Consider the following 12711-nt stretch of genomic DNA (forward strand, 5'->3'; position numbering starts at 1 on the left):
ATGCAAACTCTATCCCCTTCTCCTTCACGTAGATAAAGCCTATTGACCCTTTGACACTGAGTTACCAATGGTGAAAGGAGTAATTATTGACACAGTAATATCCTAGCTGCTTTATATAATTTTTAACCCTCACATAAGCCTTTTCAAATGAACTCAAGTCTTCCCTGTTTACAGGAAAGGAAATGGAAGCTCATAAAGTTTAAGTAACTTGCTGAAGATTGCACAGCTAGTGTCAAAGTTGGGATTTGAATTAAAATTTGTCAGACTCCATAGTTGGGCTGTCAAGTTCAAGACTCACCTCACCCAGCCCCCAAGATCTTCACTCTCCTCAGACAATTTCCAAGTCTTCAAACCAAGCATGCATTTAGTACTATCAAAGTAGTAGACTTACTTGATTTCATATCTTCTTTTTCCAATTCCTTTTTTGGTTCCTCAAGAGAAAAGACCATAGCAAATTCAACTCTCTATACTCAGCGGCTAGTTCTCTGACTTGCACACAGTAGGAGCTTAATAAATATTTGTTGAAGAGTAGACATCAGATTAATTTGCTGTTCAAAACCTCTGTTTGAGTATTAAATACGTTTTACCAGTGGAAGAAAACTGTAGCTAAGGTAATTTGTGAGCTGAAGCCATTGTTACTTCTGTTGCTAAGGGAAGTCAGTTACCCTGGGATACTAATTAACTGCAGCTATTGTGGAAATTAAGCCAGCAGCCCCCAGCCAGCTCAGAGAGCTGATGGGAGGAGGGAATCTAGAAGGTGTCAAGTAAGAAAGTATATTTTCTGATTTGAAGCAAAGTGACTAAGGGAGGGGGTAGCTTGTACACTTTCAGCACCATCACACCTCTGTGAAGCCTATTTCTCTTCCTTAGTGTGCAAAAAGGTTGCTCCCGATAATTAGCTCAAACAGTCGAGGCAAGGAATAGACTGCCTGTGGCTGAGAACTACACTTCAGGTTTTGCTAGCATTGAGGGATAAGCATCTGGGGGGCTTTGACGTCAAAGTAGCTCCAAGGCTGAATGAAAAGTATGGAAGAGCCTCTCAACTCTAAGTTAAGATTCCAGTTGAATTGATGAAGGGAACAGAATAGATCAATGAAGAAAGGTAACAGACACTGCCTGGGGTGCTTGTTGCATTTAAAAGAATTGTCTACTCTGCTGTCTAAATTGGAGTTCAACAGTTTTAATAAAGGGGTTTATTTATGATTCTAGAAAAAGTCTGAACAGTGTACTTACTTATCTGCAACATAGCCAGAGATCAAACTTGGACTCAAGTTGCTCTAACAGACTAGTTCCACCTAGTGATAGTGTACCTAAATTGCAATTTGCTTTTTTGAGAAAACATGGCCTTTATAAGTAATCATTGCAGCACTGAAGTCATGACATTATTCAACAGCCGAGCACCAGCTTCGTGAGAAGCCCTGGGCTAGGGACACTGACGCGTGTCTGGGGAAGAGGGAGTGAGTGCTTTGCAGATTGGCTAAGTGAGACAATAATAAAACTTCTGATTAACAGCAGGAGGTAAGAGCACCAAGCCTACAGGAAGCATATAAAATAGTATTTAGAGATAAGGACAGGTGGGATTAACTCTCTCCCTACTGACTCATGCTGTTGAAAAATCTGTATAATAACACAAAATCTCCCTTCGGCATGACAGAGGGTCATGAAAGGGTGAGGAAGAAAATCCCAAGGGGAGTTCTGACCAGAAGGACAAGAGAGCACAATAAAATTCAGCAGCAACATGGTACCCTTGTCATTTCATGAAATAATTCCATAAGGTGATTATCCCACTTCACCAGAGTGACACTGAAATCTTCTTGGCTCCAGACTCACATATCCAAATGTTTTCTTAGTTAAGCACCTTCCACTCTGAGTATCCAAAGCTATGAGAGCAACAGGTAGGCCAAAGTACAGGTCTACAGGCCTGGCAGCCCCCAGTCAGGGCTGCCCTGCACTAAGAATTACTACAGCAACCACCTCCCTCAATGCCAGAGTTATGGCAGCAAGTGCTGAGCCCAAAATGTTTTAGTGAATCAGGCCTTCTGTGATTCAGATAAAAGCAAGTTTGATAGCGCATCCTGTGGGCAGGTTTCACCAAGCTCACTGGCTTGCATTGTGGCCTGTTGCACCAATATTTGGGTAACAAGACCCTAAAGAGACTCTTCAAAATTCACAAACCATTTCTTCTATCATGGATAGATGCAGCTCCACTTGAGGCACAGATGTTTACACATCCAGTATTCCCAACCTCCACATCACTCTCTTTTGCCCCACAGTTTTCTGCTCATGCCCAGACTCCATCTCCAACTCATCTCTAGGATAGCCAATGAGCACCTGTGGCCGTCCTGTTGTGTCCCAGGTTTTCTGTCAATGGACCAAGCTTCTAGTGACTACACAGATTTCAAAGTGGATCTTTTAGATTCCTCCTAGCTTACAAAGAGTAGAGAATAAAGGAGTAAGGTTTGGGAATCTGTATCTTAAGGAAATCCCTACAGTTTTTTTTTTATTCAGCAGATCGGCAGACAATACCCTAGACTAGGTTTTGTCCCAGCATTTCCATTTCCACCTCCTCTAAGAAGTTTCCCAGTGTTGTCAGCCCTCATTGATTTTCTACTTCTTTTGAATTCATGCAACATAAAATCAAGAATTGTTTGGGAGGCTGAGGCGGGTGGATCACCTGAGGTCAGGGGTTCAAGACCACCCTGGCCAACATGGTGAAATCCCATCTCTACTAAAAATACAAAAATTAGCTGGGCATGGTGGCGGGTGCCTGTAATCTCAGCTACTTGGGAGGCTGAGGCAGGAGAATCGCTTGAACCCGGGAGGCAGAGGTTGCAGCGAGCCCAGCCTGGGCATCAGAGTGGAACTCCATCTCAAACAAACAAACAAACAAACAACAAAAAAAATAAAAATAAAAATAAAAATAAAGGAATTGTGTGCTTTTTAAGGTCTCACAAAAACCAATCAGTACAAATGGTTACCTGGAGCAGGAATCCCCTTCACAAAACCCCAGTACATGCTTATCTAATACCTGCCTGGCCAGCCCTCCTTACTCCTCATATGATATAGAACCCACCACCCATCAGACAAATATTTCAATCCCCATCACCTCCCTTGAGAACCCTAGTAGTCAGAAAAATCTCTTCCATCTCAGTGATCTCAAATCTTCCCATGTGGCTGACAGAAACCACGTGGGAATTGGTAACATTTAAACAAGAACTGTTTAAAACATTTGCAAAGTTTTTTTGTTGTAAAGCGGCTTTGTTTTGAAAATGATGCTGTCTCTTTCAGAAAACAGTTTGTAGAGATTCTTTTGCTACAGTAGTTTGTAATTGCTCCCCTGGGTGTGTGTCTTCTATTAAGGCAATGATCTCAGAATCCTTGCTACAAAAGCCCAAACAAAATGCTAAATCCCTTCAAGCAGCCCCGACCAGGCAGATATATTGGTGGTCAGCTGCAGAGGGCAGCTTGGAAGCTGAAATCAATCTGCTTTAGCTTCTGTGCTTTAGCAGCATTTTCTTAAATTGCTCTTCTCTGTTGCTAGTTGCTTTAAGGCACCTTCTGTTGAAGGGAAAATTTGTGCATGTAACCCCCAAGAAACTCCTACCTAGCATGGACCCCTGGAACCAAAAATTCATTTCAAAGGAGGAAATGGAAAGGGGAGAAATTTGTGGATGAAAATAATTCTTCCTTTTATTTTTCAAGTCACCAGGCAGAGTCTTGACTTAGGCTGGTATCAAACAATGATTCAGTCATCAGGATTGAATTGAAAACTTCTGAGAGCCAGAAAGGCTTCCTGGAATGGGAAAGGGATGGTGACTTCCATGTTTCATAACTCCAGTGGGTGCCACTTACAATTGGAGAGACATGGAGAAGATTCCAAAGATGATTCCCTGGTACCAAATGAAACAGGTACAAAGAGGAGGTCTAGCCAACAGGTTGAAACGAGGGTAGGGCAGGAATTTGCTCTGGATAATAAAATTAGGTAGCATTGTGGGTGTGGGTGTCTGTATGGAGCTCCAGTTCTGCAGGGTCCAGGCAAAGAAATCCAGCAGGAGACAGAAAAACCCAGCTCAGTCTTAGGTACTGATGTATTGCTAAGCAAGGAGAGGATGTTGATAGGAAGTTAATATAGGGACTTGGGAACCCCATACCATAAGACCAACTTGTAATGAGGGAAGTAGAGAGAAAAGCACGTCTGAAGTAGAGAAACTGAGGCAGAGCTTGCAGATGTGGGATTTAGTTGTCCCAGCTGGAGGAGCAGGAAAAGGTCCAGGTATTAAGTTGGGAGTTTATGGGACTGATGCTGCTTGCATGTCTCAAAATATTGTTGTACCTCATACAAACAAGCTTGAAACCTGGAATTTTCCATTTTATTTTTGACAATAAAAAGTACCAAACTGACTCCCAGAACACACAGCTAGATGATATAATCAAACCAATTACCAGATAAAAAATTGAGAAAATTGTGAAAACAAATTCTCTGCTAAAAGCACCAGGCCCAAATTGTTTCTTGGAAAAGGAGTGGGTTGGAGAAATGTTGGCAAAAGGATACAAAATTCCAGTTAGACAGGAGGAATTAGTTTAAGTAATCTATTACACAGCGTGATAACTATAATTAATAACAATGTATCAGGTTCTTGAAAGTCACTGGGACAGTAGATTTTGAGTGTTCTCACCACAAAATAATGATAAGTATGTGAGGTAGTATATATGTTAATTAGTTCAATTTAGCCATTCCACAATTTACACATATTTCAAAACATAATGTTGTGAATAACAAATACGTACAGTTTTTATTTGCCAATTAAAAGTTGATTAATTTAAAAGGAAACATAAATTATGTAAGTACCATGAAAGGCAGAAACTGATAAATCTATAACACATGTGGAATTAAAAATGTATAAAGGCCAAAAAAGGGAGGAAGATTCCTTCCAATAAAAGGCCCTTGGGGATGTTTCATTAACAAACTAACATGTGATATTGGTTATTGATTCAACAATAGCAAAAAATATTCTGGCTTTGCCCATTCAGAGCTTTTAGTTGGCTCCCACGTACCCTTGACATATACCCATTTTTGTAGGGATTTTTTCAGGCACTTTTCTGTTTTCTGACACTGAAAGATGCTTCAGTCTCATTTTATGTAATTCCTGCCTTGGGCCTAGAATCAGCAATTTCTTCAAGGAATCCTGATTACTTTTTCTGGAGAATACTAAAAGAAACCATTGACAAATCCAAGGTCATGCATATTTCCCCATTTGCTTCTAAGTTTATAGTTTTAGCTCTTAAATTTAGGTCTTTGGTTCATTTTGAGTTAATGTTTGTATGAAATTAAAGGGTCTAACCTCATTCCTTTGCATGTGGATATTTCAGTTTTCCAGCACTTTTTGTTGAAGACAATTGTTCGATTTCCATTCTGTGGTCTTGGAACCCTTGTCAAATATCAATTGAATATAGATGTGAGTGTTTATTTATGTGCTCTCAGTTCTCTTCCATTGGTCTATATTTATATCCTTAGGCCAATATCACACTCTTTTGCTTATTGTAACTTTAAGTAAGTTGTAAAATCAGGAAGTATGAATGTCCCAACTTTTGTTTTCTTTCTCAAGATTGTTTTGGGTATTTTGTCACCCTTGCAATCCCATATTAATTTTAAAAACAGCTTCTCTTTTTCAAAAAAAAAAAAAAAAAAAAAAAAACAGAAAAACCCAATAGCAATAACAGGCCATTGGGATTGTGTATGAGATGGCATTAAAACTATGTTTTTTTAGAGTATTTTTATCTTAACAATATGTAGTCAGCCAGTTCGTGAACCAGGTGTCTCCCATTTATTTAGGTCTTCTTTAATTTATTTCAGCAGTGTTATGTAGTTTTCAGCAGGCAAGTCTTGTGTTTTCTTGGTTAAATGTATTCCTAAGTATTTTATTCTTTTTGATGCTATCGTAAATGAAATTGTTTTCTTAATTTCCTTTTTCAGTCATCCAATACTAGTGTATAGAATATGCTAAAATCACCCAATACATTGTTACTGTTATTACTGGGAACAATTTTAAGTCTATTAGGAAGTGATGACTTTCAAGCTCTTTAAATATTAGAGCTAAAACTACAAGTCTTCAATTCTATTAGATTCTAAAGGAGCAAAGTACTTCAACGCTATTTAATCTGTTTCAGAGCATAGAGAAAGAGAAAAGCTTCCAAACAGATACCAAAACTGGCAAAATTATACTCAATTCTCAATTATTAACACTAATGCAAAAGCACCAAATTAGATGTTAGCAAATAGAGGCCATCAACTAATTAAAAGAAAAATACATCAAGAAAGTGCGTTTAATACCAGAAAGTCAAAGAGATTTCAATAATAGGAAATCCATTAACACAATTAAACATAAAAAATTTTATAATAATTTCCATAAATAACAGTATTCATTTTATGAAACTAAATGGTCATGCTTGATTAGTCAATGGAGCTATTACTAACAGGACGAAATAAACAGAACGAGTGAAAAAGAAACAGAAAATGAGGAAGGAAAATACTAGCATCCTGCTAAATGGCAAGATACTAGAAGTATTACTATTAAAGTCTGAAATAAGGCAAGGATACCCACTATCATCTCTATTATTTTACATTATTTGGGAGCACTTCCTAGTACAAATAGAAAAGGATTTTGAAAAACAACATCAACATTGGAAAGTAGTTAAAATTTTCATTTTTTGTAGACGATATAATTGTTTCCCTTAAAGCAACAGAAGAAATACATGTAAATTATTAAAAACAGTAAGAACATTCTCTTTTTTTTCCTTCTTCTTCTCTTGGAGTTGGTGGTGTCATAGATTTGGCAGGTGGGAAAGTGAGGAGGCAATGGGCTGAGGAAATGGCAATAGGGCCATTAGCTGAGGAGGTCACCAATATAGTGAGGAGATTGATTATATACAAGAGTATTGAACATATTAGTAAATATATTGAGAGTAATAGGAGCTCGGTTTCTCGCTGTCAGAAAGTGATTTACAAACATGAAGAGGGAAAGGGCTAGAAAGATTCCTGCTGTTTGGGATTTTAATTGGAGCTATTGATATGTACTCATGCTTTACACATGTACACACACACACTCTCACACGAAGAAATATAGATGTGTGTGCAGTGTGAATATGTTGTGTACTCACACACATATACAAACACATATTTCCTATGTCCGTCTGTTAGAGGCCACTGAGTGAACAGACCTTCGGTTCTAAATATCACCCTCCTCTAAAAGGGCTAAGGGATCCTTGTAAAATGATTGATTCTAGAACTGGAGCAGGGAAAGTGCATGATACTGGAACATCTTGTTGTGTTTGAAAGTAAGTAGGAGATCAAAGAATGATAGAGATGTGTCTAAAGAACACTGGAGCAGGTCTGAAAGGTCTCTCACTAGCCAAATATAGAATAATTTGAGTGTCAAAATAAATGTTAGTAAAGGATTACAACCAACTGAATAATATAGGAATCCACCCATGAGTCCATACTGAATTTTCAAAATGAATGAATGAAAAAGAAAATGAAGAAGTAAAACTTCTTTAGAGTAGAATGTGAACTAATAAATGTGGAAGGAATAATATAAAGAGAAGCATGACTGCTTAAGAATGACCATAGTAGTGGTTGATTTAGGCAGTGATCATCAATGAATGCTGAGGCAAGTGAGTGGGTGTTTAAGTAACAGAGTAGTAGAATAGCCTCAGAGGATCTCCTTAGAAAATACAAAACAATTACAAGGAGAAAAATGTGACTCTGTTGGGGAAACGTGGCAGGCACCACCATGCCCAGGTAATGAAGATTATCTTAATCACTGATGGAACAGAGTTGCCGTAATACACCCTTGATGCATGGCTCTGCTAACAGTATGCCATTATTTCTATGATCTTCTTGCCAGGAAAACATGATCTGAGTTTAGACAGGAGTAGTTAACAAACAAACAAGCTTTGAGGGGCATCTTACAAAATGACAGACACGTACTCTTTAAACTGTCAAGATCATGAAAGTCAAGGAAAGCCTGAGGAAATGTTCTAGACTTTAGGAGACTAAAAATACATGAAGACAAAATGTAACATGTGACTCTGGATTGGATTCTGGACCATAAAATAGAAAGAAAAATGGTTGGGATACTTGGCAAAATTTGAAAAAAGTCTTTGGGTTGGGATATCTTTAGGTTCTGGGGTACATGTGCAGGTCATGCAGGATTGTTGCATAGGTACATACAAGGCAATATGGTTTGCTGCCTCCATCCCCCGTCACCTACACCTGGCATTTCTCCCCATGTTATCCCTCCCCGACCTCCCCACATCCCCCCCACTGTCCCTCCCTTGCCCCCCTCCACAGACCCCAGTGCGTGATGCTCCCCTCCCTGTGTCCATGTGTTCTCATTGTTCATCACCAAGAGTAGTATGTTTTAAGGGAGTAGTGTTTGGTTTTTTTTTTTGTTTTTTTAAAAAAAAAGAGTAGTAGTGCTCATTTTGAAATAGTAGTGTGTGTGTGTGTGTGTGTGTGTGTGTGTGTAGAGAGAGGGAGAAAGTGCAAATATGCTAAAATGCTAGCAATTGAGGAATATGGGTAAAAATAATATGGGAGTTTTTATTCTATTTTTTCAATTTTTTCCCATTTATTTATTTTATTGCATCAATTTTTTAAGAAGGTTGCAATATTTCTAAATAAATTATATAAAAAGCCCCACCACACGATGCTGTAATTTAGACCTAAGAAAATCATAAAAATAAATACACCGTAAGATGGAAAAAATGATTACTATAAATATTTTCTTCGGAGAAAATGTGATTATCATTTTAATATTAAGATTTTAACATCATTCAAAATTAATCCAAATAAGGTGAATGGAGTGGCTAATTGCCAGAAACTCAAGACTCCGTCTCTAAAAATGTATTAAAAATTATATTTTAATTATAATATAATACATTTTAATTAAAAACATTAAAAATTGGGTGCCTGTATTCTCAGCTACTTTGGAGGCTGAGGCAGAAGGATCCCTGGAGCTTATGAATTCAAGGCTGCAGTGAGACATGACATGAAGCTGCACTCCAGCCAGGGTGACAGAACGAAACCTTGTCTATAAAGAACAAAAACATAATTTAAAAAAATCAAAATGTGTAGTTTATTTATGTAAGATATAGATTTACATATATATTTACTTCTTTCTTTTTTTGAGACAGGATCTCACTGTGTCAAACAAGCTGGAGTGCAGTGGTGCAATCACAGCTCATTACAGCCTTGACCTCCCATGCTCAAGTGATTCTCCCACCCCAGTCTGCTGAGTAACTGGGACCACAAGCACTTGCCACCACAATTGGCTAATTTTTAAAAATTTTTTGTAGAGATAGGGTCTTGCTTTGTTGCCCAGGCTGGTGTATTTAGTTCTTTAAAAAATAGCAGAAATTAGTAAGCTAGATGACATAAAGATCAACATTTAAAAATACAAGTGTTGCTACACAAATACATCTTTTAGATGTCATGAAAAAAGACATTACATTTATGGTTGCAACTGTAACAGCAAACACCAAAAAAAGAAAAAATGAACTCCAGGAATAAAGATACTGAGAAATATGCAGGGCCCACATGAAAATATTTAAAACATCAAGTTGTGTCATAAAACTATATTTAAGTAAATGGAAAGACATAATTAAAAATTATTTATAGTATTAATACAATCCTATTAAAACAGGCAACATTTTTTAAATTAATCAAGCTTACTTAAAAATTTCTCTGGAAACTTCCTGAAGAACACAACCAAGGTCTTTCTACAAAAAAACTAATAATGAAATGATAATGAAATATAACATTTCATGTATAACAAAGTAAAGGTAAAACAAATCTCAATGACACTGGTTCATGAGATCAGTGAGACAAAATAGAGAACCATAAAGAGACACAAGTCATGTTGGAATTTGGTATATGCAAAAGCTGGCACTTAAGTAAGAAAAATAATAGATGGTTTTATCAACAAGTATTGCTGAGACAAATGGATTTTCCAGTGGAAATAATAAAGTTGGCACCCAATCTCACTTCATACTGAAAAGTAAATTTGGAGTGAATCAAAGGTGTGAGTTAAAAATGAAAACAAAGTACTAGAAGCAAACATGGGGGATCTTATCTTTAATTCCAGAGGGGAGAACTTTCTAAGTATGACACAAGCCCAGAAGCCAAAAAAGAAAAGACAAATAAATTAATTATTCAAATGTTTATGAACTTCTTGAAAAATGGAATATATGTATTCTTCCCTATTTTTCCTGCAAAGTACAGATAAAATCTCTGGAAATTATATACGAAACAACCATAAGAAGACAAAAAGGTGAAAAGAAAAAGGCAGACAGTATAGGGACCTTAGGACGAAGGAATGGCATTGTGGTGAGTTCCTTGGGTATTCTTTTTGCTTCTTACTTTCAATCTGGGTAATAAAGACACTGTAAATATAAAATCATCAGAGGGCATTGCCAAAAAAAGAAGTGATAAGAAAAGCCTGTTCGCTCTAGCTAAAACAGAAAACTTTTAGACAATAAGCACTCTCTGGCCACATACCACAGAAAATGTTTGACCCATTCCCACTCCTGCCAACAAACAGCAAATGAATAATTTAGAATTGCACCTTCCCCATGCTAAGACAAGGTGCCCTGACATCCTTGTCAGGGTGATGTCACAGACATAGTGGGAAGTGGGACTTCCACCATTATTGGCAGTAATGAGAGATAATGTTAATATTGGCCACGTAGGGAACATAATGAGGATCTCTTCTACATACTACCCTATGTCAACAGAGGACAAATGAAAACCTGAACTTCCACCTCAACCTAGCAGATGTCAGAAGAAGTCAGTTAAAACATAAAATTAAAATAAAATTGAGGGTATCATAACAACTGAAATATCCAGATTTCAACAAAAAGTTATACCAAGAACTAGAAAAGCCTCAACTTGAAAAAAGTAAGACAAGTCAATAGATATCAACCCAACGTCAACAGATATATGATTATCTTATAGGGACTTACTATCACGCATTATAATAATTTTTCAACAGAAAATTTCAAACACAATTGAAACAAATAGAAAAGTAGAAAGTTTCATCAAAGGAACAGAAACCCTCAGCAAAAATTAAAGATGTAAGAAACAACTTACGGAAATATTAGAACTGAACAATACAATAGCTGATTTAGAAAATAATGAATTAATGGGCTCAGCAGCAGGATGGACAGGAATGAGGAAGAAATCATTGAACTTGAATATAGAACAATAGAAATTACTCACTTTGAATAACAGGGAAAAAATGAAAAGAGTCCAGGGACAAAGGCCACTATAAAAAATATATATAACTAGCATTCTGGTCATTGGAATCTCAGAAGAGTGGAAAAAACGTAAAAGTTTAAAGTTTTAGGTAAAAAGTGAAACGATTGAATATATAATGGCCAAGAATTTCCCAAATTTAGGCCAGGGGTAGTGGCTTATACCTGCAATTTCAGCACATTGGGAAACCAAGGCAGGAGGATCAATTGAGGCCTGGAGTTTGAGATGAGCCTGGTCAAAATTGCGAGAACCCATTCCTTTCTGTAAATTATAAAATGAAATAAAAATTTTAAAAGAATTTCCCAAATGTGGCAGAAGGCACAAACCAACAGATTCAAGAAGTGGAGCAAACCCTAAACAAGATAAATTCAAAGGTGTTAGTGCAAAGATACATCATAGTTAAACTTCAGAAAACTAAAGTCAAAGAAAAAAATTTCAAAGCCACTAGAGAAAAATGACATATTATTTATAGGGGAATACCAATTAGAACTAAAGGGAATTCCTCATTAGAAACTACAGAAGGCTCAAGAAAGTGGCACAATATTTTTCAAGCGATGAAAGTAAAGAACTGTCAACTCAATAATCTATATATAGTAAAAAACATCCTTCAAGAAAGAAAAAAAATCAATACCTTCTCCAATGAAGATAATCTCAGAGATTTTTTTTTTAACCAGACCTACCCTAAAGAATGGCTAAAGAAGTTCTCCGAAGAGAATAGAAATGATTTTTTAAAATCTTGGAATATCAGGAAGGAAGAAAGAGAACAAAAAGAAAGAATATATGGATAAATATAATTGAACACTCTCTAATATAGTTGTGGTGCAGAAAACATTTAATACAATCATATATTATATGGAGGAGGATAAAAAGATGTGAAGAGAGGTAAATTTTCTATATAGCACTTGAACAGGTAAAATACTGGCACAAGTATAATTACGTAAGTTATGCATATATAATGTAATAACTAATGCAACTAGTGAGGAAGTTATACAAAGAGATACACTCAGAAACATTATAGATCCTACACTTGATCTTAGCCAAAAGGCCAAGAAGGGATAAAAATACTACAGATAAATAAAAATTGAATTCTAAAAACAAGAGGGAAAAAAAGAAACAGAAAAGAAGTCAGGAAAAAGAAAATAGAGAAACAAAACACAATGAGAATAAACAGAAAACCAACAGTAAAATAGCATAATTAAGTCCTAACATAGCAATAATTACATTCAACATAAATGGTATAAATACACCAATTAAAAGAGATTCGCTAGTGGATATTTATTTATTTATTTATCTATTTATTTGGTGATGGAGTCTCACTCTGTCACCCAGGCTGGAGTGCGGTGGCCTGATCTCAGCTCACTGCAACCTCTACCTCCTGGGTTCAATTGATTTTCCTG

General features: G+C 36.7%; 1 pseudogene; it reads right to left on the reverse strand.

Annotated features, from left to right (window-relative positions):
- Positions 1-12246: 12246 nt before the first annotated feature.
- Positions 12247-12371, reverse strand: LOC116538032 (annotated as a pseudogene).
- Between the last annotated feature and the right edge of the window lie 340 nt (positions 12372-12711).

Source organism: Sapajus apella, unplaced genomic scaffold (genome assembly GCF_009761245.1).
Source record: "Sapajus apella isolate SASKATOON/1434 unplaced genomic scaffold, GSC_monkey_1.0 scaffold115, whole genome shotgun sequence".
Lineage (NCBI taxonomy): Eukaryota > Metazoa > Chordata > Mammalia > Primates > Cebidae > Sapajus > Sapajus apella.